This window comes from Charadrius vociferus, unplaced genomic scaffold (assembly GCF_000708025.1).
Source record: "Charadrius vociferus isolate BGI_N301 unplaced genomic scaffold, ASM70802v2 scaffold376, whole genome shotgun sequence".
NCBI lineage: Eukaryota > Metazoa > Chordata > Aves > Charadriiformes > Charadriidae > Charadrius > Charadrius vociferus.
The window spans coordinates 152297-160261 of NW_009648888.1; positions in this window are offsets into that span (position 1 = coordinate 152297).

A 7965-nucleotide genomic window follows, 5' to 3' on the forward strand; every position below is an offset into this window, starting at 1 on the left:
AATTTGAACTACAGAAAAAGCACATACAGTTACAAGAGGGGGAAGAACTGAAGGATTCAGCTACGAAATTGTTGTCTGTTGATTTTGTAAATAGTCTTTCTTCCAGCCAGAAGGTGAGATTTTCTTTTTGCTTTTTAAAAAATTTTTAAAGAGCTGCAATTTGGCTCAGACTGCTTTCTGGAGCTCAGAGTTCTCTGAATGCATAGATGTCACCATTTCATTGGCAAAGTTGTCACCTGAAGATTACAATTATTAGTAGCCAAGTGTCATATTGAATGCACCTAAACTCAAATGCTTTATAGGAGACATCATATAAAAAATGGTACCACTACCACACTAACCATTTTTTTTTAATAACATACTCATTCCAAATTTCAGCTCACTAACACCAGGTTTGAGTCAGGTACCATCACACAGCTGTTTGACAGTATGGATGAAAACTGAAGTGGACCTTCGTCTCTGTCCTTGCTGGAGGCTGAATGGCAGCACGCATAGTTTGGAAAAGAGTCTTCCCTAGCTTGTCAACAGTCAAATCAAACTGCAACACATCAAACGTAAAACCATTGCATTGATGAGCATGACTATCTCATGCTAAAAAGGTATTATTTTTGCAATAGCTGCCTGCTAAAAGTGCATGCCTATTTGTTGGAATCCAAAAATAAAATAAAAGCCAAAACTAACAGTACACGGATCTGCCTGCAATACATTGAAGTTGCAAGTTCTCTAACACATACAGAGGCTGACAAGAAACGAGCAGAACATAGGAAGTAATTCCATGACGCGTTAAAATTCAGAATAGAATAGTCATAAAGCACACAATTTCTTATGAACTATCTCTAACGTAATCTGTTTAATAAAACTGTGGGTAAGTAATGCAACTTATTTGGAATATTCTAGCACACAAAACAAAAAAACCCCACATCCAATATTCCAGTGGCAGTCTTAGAAGATTGCTGGGATGAAGTACATAACAGAGAGATCAGCTCTCACTGGAGTTTTGATTAATAACAAAGAGAAAACCTGACTTGTGTGATTTATTTGGTGCACCTACTGCAAAGTATTTGTGTAAGACTTTTGGAAGTACTTTTACTGAAAAATGTTTTCGTTGTCCTTACATGGGACTTTTTAAATTCAAGAAGGATATTCGAAATACAGAATGTGAAAAGTTCTTTAAGATACTAGGTAACACTGATAAAGCATAGCATTCCAAAAATTCTGAACAGCTGTTCTGGCTGGTAGTGATAGTGACTAGCTAACGGAGAGGTGTGCAAGATTTGGAATTAGGGTGCATAAAGGTTACGTGTAAAGTGCTCTGCTGAATGCAAGTAGGCTGAAGCAGATGTTTTAAATCTCACTGAGATTTAAAGTGGCATTTAAAAGCTGTGCTGAACACGGAGAGACTGTAGCAATGTCTGAGGTAAGTTTGTGAATCTGTGTTCAGACTGACTTCTGGAATACAATGCTAAGTACTGAAAAGTAGTACCTTCTGTGTAATTGAAAATCACACACTTAGAAAACAAATCAGCTGGTTTAGGCTGAGCCTTTGCATCGAAACTCTTGTGAGAATGAACGATCCAGGTTTACCGTTCAAATCACTCACAAGCTCACTCACCAGACATCTATAGGTTAATGTGTATTCCTGAATTAGCGCAGCCCGCCTTTCAAGTACTGCTTAGTGGCACCTCCTCATTTAGAAATAGAACTGAATTCATGTTTTTGAATGAGAAAATAAGAGAATGACAGGTGACAAACTGAAAACTTACGCCGTCACTATTTTTCCTCCCATGTACATGAAAAGCTTATTGAAAAGGAAACTAATTCAGGACCACAAAGCTATTGAGGGCAGCACCTAACTTTGTAATTAGCTTGCACTAAAGTCAATGGCCTTGTCAATGTCACACAAGAAAAAAAAATCCCTGTTTAGCCTGCTGGAAATAAATAACCAAAAAAAATCGGGTTTTATTTACTGTTGAATGAGAAAAAAAAATATTTTTAGGACATACAAGTTTAAGAATCAAATGCTTTAGTAAAATTTCATTTCCAGAATGTTGGAAAGAGTAAGAATTTGTCATTCGTGGCCCTCAATTCTGACCGGTTTTAGATGAAGATGGATTGCCAGATTCTAGCTCCATCTACTGTGTCAAACTGAAACAACAGAAAGATTGATCTTTCCTCTTTTTTATAAAAACTGTATCCCAACCTTCCCCTAAAATAGGACATTAGGAATCAGCAATATATAGCCGTTGAAAAGAAATGCATTCAAGTGAAGACAAAGTGGGCAAATTAGACGAGCCGATAAGGAGAACAGCATGCAGTAAAAAAGGTGGGGAAGGTTCCGTTTTGAAAAACAGATGCTCCATGGGATCCTGGGGAGATTAGATAATTTTAGACGATTGAGGGCTTTTACACAATTTTTCTGGTTATCATTTGAACTCTGCAAAAAATGTTTTTCTTCCACTTTACATACCTTTTTGAGAAATCAAAGAAATTTCTTACATTGCCTTCACCGAAACCAAGATCTTAGGAGTTTTACACAGAGATTCTCACTCCCTTTCTTGTCCAGAGATAAACTAGCCTGGTAGTACACATATTTTCCAGGCACACTTTATATGCAGATAGAAAAGCAACAGCTTGAACCTTGTTGTTGCATGCCAGCAGAAGCCTGCTTGCATTAAGATATCCTGAGCGGCACAGAGAGAAGCAATTTCAAGGACTAATTTCAGAACTAATCAATTGTTTACTTAAAAAGCGGTTACTATAGAAATTATCATTATGGACTGGCAGGACTCAGGCAAAACATAAAATGTAAGAAATGTTTAACCTCCTAGGTGATTCTTGTGTAGTCTGCAGTTGATGCTACCTTAAATGGCAGTAATAAAATACGCCAAAACATTACTTTGACAAGTAAACTTTGATATTCAAATACAGGTGGTTTTGGCTTGAGAGGCTGCATTCACAAAACCTTCTCTTTGTCTTATGTTTTCTCTTAGTTTTACTTCATTTTTATCTTCTACAGCACTTGCAGAGAATCAGAAAGAAATCCAGGATCTCATCCAGATGCTATTTGCCTCAATTTGCCATGGTATTTTTCAACTTTATATTCACAAAGGGTAAACGTTTTGAAAACATGTGAAGCAAATGAGGAACCCGAAACCTACTTTCAAAAATAATTTATCCATGTAAAAATGTAAGTCTCACAAAGTACTAGTAAGTTTTAGGATTCCGAGCACTTAAACTACTTCTTAAATAAGATACAGACTCCCAAAGTACTAAATATATTACAGAATAAACATCTTTCTAGCTTAACACTTTAGGTCAATTGTTAGGTAATCATCTCTTTAGAATTTCAAGTCCAAAACAGTGCTATATGCCGGGTAGTACTGGGACTATAGAGAAGGGTATAAAATAGTGACTAGTTTGTAAAGCTCATACAAAATACAAAATTACATCAAAACCTTAATTTTAATACAAAAGGTATTGCCTCCTTTTGCCTCATCAGGCTGAGTATGCCTGCCTAATGCCTGTGCAGGGTCATCAGTGTTTCAGCGCAGCCTTCTGTCAGAGTCAGTCACCTTGTATCACCTACGCTGTACAAAGGTTTCTCATGTGCTGTTTTAAACTGTAGTTTTTTCCTCGCTGTACTCCTACGGGAAGACTGTTTCCGAGTCTCCTATCTCTAGGGAGAACCCTGAATTTCCAGCCCCAAAATAGTGGTGGTGTATTATATATCACTATTTGCTCTTGCGCTGTTATAGTAGTTTTAACACCTGCCCCAATCTTTGAAAAAACTAGGCCAGCACGGCCACAACTCTGGGCAGCTCACTGTTTTGTTTACATATGTGACTCTGGCCAAACACTCCAGCTAGAACAGCAAGATCAAAAAACTGCACCCCAAACTTGGGAGTGCTTTCCCTCAAAAGCACTCCAGGAGCAGCAGCGAGTAAGTGCCACTAAGCTGTCTAAACCAGCTCCAAGTGTACTGGTAGACAGCATCGCATTCAGACCCAAACCAGAACTATTCCGTGCCACTGAAAGTCTGCAGCACTCCTACTGGCCTCCCAGCAAATGCCGTGGAGTCCACCACTCTGGACTTGGATGTCTTGGGGGTGGATGAATGCAACTGGCAACACTCCTTGAGATACAGTTTATTGCTTCTAGTGACAATACCGTGAAGGAACAAGGAGAAGGTTAGTCTCTGTTAGCAAAGACTTAACTGGATGGAATGCCATCATTTCCTGTAGAACAACTGTGCTTATTCTCTTTTAACAAAGCGCTTGCATATTTCTTCAGCAAATCAATCTTTAAAAGGTTTTGCTTTCTGGACATGTTTTTACTTTCCCAATCCTCCCTGCGAGGAAGTGGTGAAAGCTGGCATGATGTTGTATTGTAATATCAGTATCTGAGATTGGAAACCTGTATTAAGGTTTAAGGGGAACTATCAGGACATGTAATATCAGTATCTGAGATTGGAAACAAATCATTTTCAAGACATTCGAGCAGGATGTATCTGTATTTCAAACGGACACCGATGTGGATAAGCGTAGCAACTAACAAAATCACCTGGCCTACCATGCCAAACATAGGGGCAGAAGTCACTCCGTAACGAGCCTTCGTACTGGGTGTATTTGAGTGTTAGCATTACAGTAAATGCTTTACCTTCTGCTTGTACAGAGGTGCCGTCCCGTGATGAACAGGGCTGCTGTTACTGCAAGCAGTTCTTCCAGGCTGGCACCGCTCTTGTTGAATTCTCAATCTGTTTGGATTTTCTTAACTTTCTTCACTCGCAAGGCTACACCAGTTGAGATGCTCACAAGAAACTTGCTGTAATGAAGAAATACAGATATGAAAAAATGTAATTTAAAGTAAATGCCGTGGCTGCATAAAAACAATTTTTAATCATTCTTCTCCACGTGTAATTTACAGTTCTTAAAACTGAGTGGTTTAGACAAATCTTAAAATACATGTCTCAGAAAACAGTACTTCTCTGAATGTAGAGACGTTTATGTTCTTTTCCCTCCTTTTCCCTTTGACTTGATCGGCAGTAGCTGCACAATCGCTGAAGAACTTCAATTATTTCTGTTTAAAATAATTAATGATGGTCTAATTCTAGTTTATCTTGTCTCCCATTTCAGATGGGTCTTCTCTTTTTTTTTGAAACAATGCTATGCATCAAGGAGGTTCGGTGAGGCAGTCCTTTTGCTACAGGTATTGAAGAAATACAATCATTTGGGGTTCAAAATGTTCAGAATGATACGGATAAAAAGACTGCAGCACATACAGAAGCTGCAACAACTGCAAAACTGTATGCATCGAAGATAACCAATGAATTCACTTATTCTATAACCAGTGAGGATGGCATAATTTGGGTTTTGGATTAATTTCATAGCTCATTTGCATAATCAGCTCATTTGGAGATACATAACTTCTGTGCTTCTCCTACGTTCCTCCTACTCTGACAAATATTAAAACAAGACGTAAAGCCTTGACATGAAGGGACAAAAACACCAGGACAAGTGTGAAAATATGCAAGTTACGTGTGTGTGTTGGAGGGGTTACTAAAACTCAAGCCAGCGATTAATTTTTTCCGTTCCGGTATAGGTTATACTTGCAAACAAAACTCCATATCCCTGCTTCCTGACTTTGATGATGATACTGCTTCCAGCAGTTATAAATGAAACTGAAAGCAGAGCCATACAGATACTTACTCCACAGCTTAGGTTTAAATATGTGAATTGTCCCATAGAACTTTTTAAGGAATCTGGCGCACACGAGACAGTTCCTGAAAGCATTCACTGGATTCAAACCCCAGGTTTTCCCACTATTCATATTGAGTGTTCGGTGGAATGATCAATAACCGGAATAAATAGTGAAGTAGAAGTCACAGATCAAAGAGATAACCAAGGATTATTGTTTTTCTCAAGATTTCCTGCAGCTTTATGCCAGCAACAAAATCAAATGTCCAAAGTTAATCAACCTCACAGACTCACAAATGGATTTTTAGGTATCACTTCCCTGAGTGGGGCCTACACTGACTTTCCACGGCTATGTAATCCATTACTTAAGAGCCCTATGAACAGGAAACACAGCTTTGGGTCATGCACCCCTACAGAAACTGGGATACAAAAAAAAAATCATCTTAACTATTTCCTCTTTTATTATAAGCCTGTCTTGATGATTATCACGGTATCTGCAAGAATGTTCTATTTTGGTTTTCTAAAATATAAAGTGCTGTTGTGCAACCTGGAGAAGTTTCATGCCTCCCCAAGGAGTTCTCTCATTCAAACCATCGCAAGATCGATAGCTGACTTTCATTAGCAGCTTTTGCCCACAACAGAAACAAAGCTTATAAGCCCAAAGAATCTAACGCTAAGCTTCTCTAAAGACCGCAAGTGCTTTTATTCCTGTTGCGCTCACAAAAGGCTCAAACTAGTGAGGGTGGCAGGGAGAGCAGGTATAAACCATATGTTATAAAAATGGAGGAAAACGACTTGCTCCACACTGCAAGATTAGAAGGAGCAACTCTTTCATCAGAACAGAGGTCACCATCATAAAAGAAACTGAACAAATAGTCTCAGATAGGGCACGCTGCCTGTGCCAACAAAAGCCGTGTTTTGTAACTACTCCCTCTGATTCAGGGCTCGAGAGCACAACGCAGAGTGATAAAAGAATACGGTTGCTTTCATTACCAAGAAACTGCAGTAGATAGCTCAAAATACCCTTTCCAAGCCTAACAACTTAAACAGGTACTTGAAGTAATGTGCACATGTTGTAGCCCAGTATTAAAATGCAGATTTGTAACACAATCAAACCGAGCATTACTGCAGCCCCGCTCGGCCTAGATCAGCTCAGAGGCGGACCAACCCTTCGGTGCCATTTCCCAACCTAATGCTGCACAGGGAAGGGACAGAGAGGGCAACTCCTTGCTAACAGCTTAAAGGGTAAAATCCAGTTCTGCAACCGCCCTTCCTGAATCCAAGCGGGTGGATTTGGTGCATCGGGACAATCTGTTCCTCTGGCGGGCTGCTTGTGCAGCCAAAGAAATCTGTTTTCTTTAGACGTCTGTCACCTCTTGGATCAAACAATGAAGGCGAGGTCACTTTTCCAGGCTTATCACTTGAAAAAAGTGACATCATTTTCACACGTACACCACGAATCTCAGGTGGTAAGGCTGAGGTTACCTAAATTCACTTACAATTCTGTTTTCTGACTGTTGTGATTGCAACCAACAACAAATGCTTCATTTGTGCTGCTATACTGCTATAAATCAGTAAAAATCGATGCATTTGACACAGGAGGACAAAACATGGATCTGCTGTAATGGATCTGCACTGTTTTGTATTTTGAGATTTTTTGTGCGGTCATACCAGGAAGTAGTAGGTAGGTGGTTGGAATATTCAGTTTATTCCTCCTGGAGCACATCAAACTGTCATCTACAGAGGTGTTTATAAATGTATTGTTCAGTTTAGACCTCGTACCTGAAGATTAGAGGTTAAGAACTACAGTTACAGCCGGATGACTTAGAAATAATGTAACTTAATAGCGGTGCTGTTACCGCTAATGCAGTCCTTTTATTAAGAACATACAGAGGCATGAAAGTGAAGTAGGTTTTGGTGGGATGTAAGGAAGATGAAGATTTGGGGGGAAACTGTGCAGACTTGCTTTTCTGATGAGCATCCGTCCTTCGTGAATCTTTTTTAAAAGCAACGTTTAACATTTCAGAGGTGCTGCAGACATGACTGGTGCTTTCCAACATTATCCAAATAAGACAACAGACACCACTTAGGAGTAAAGTAATCAAATAAGGACAAGATCTTTGTTTTCTTTCAAATGGAAGTGGAATAGATACTATTGGCTTGAAACACCAATTCCAAAACATCCGTAGCGTACCAGCGCATTTGACCCATTACCAATCTTTACAATCATGTGTTTCTGTGGTTCATGTCCATTCAGTCTTAAAAAAAAAAA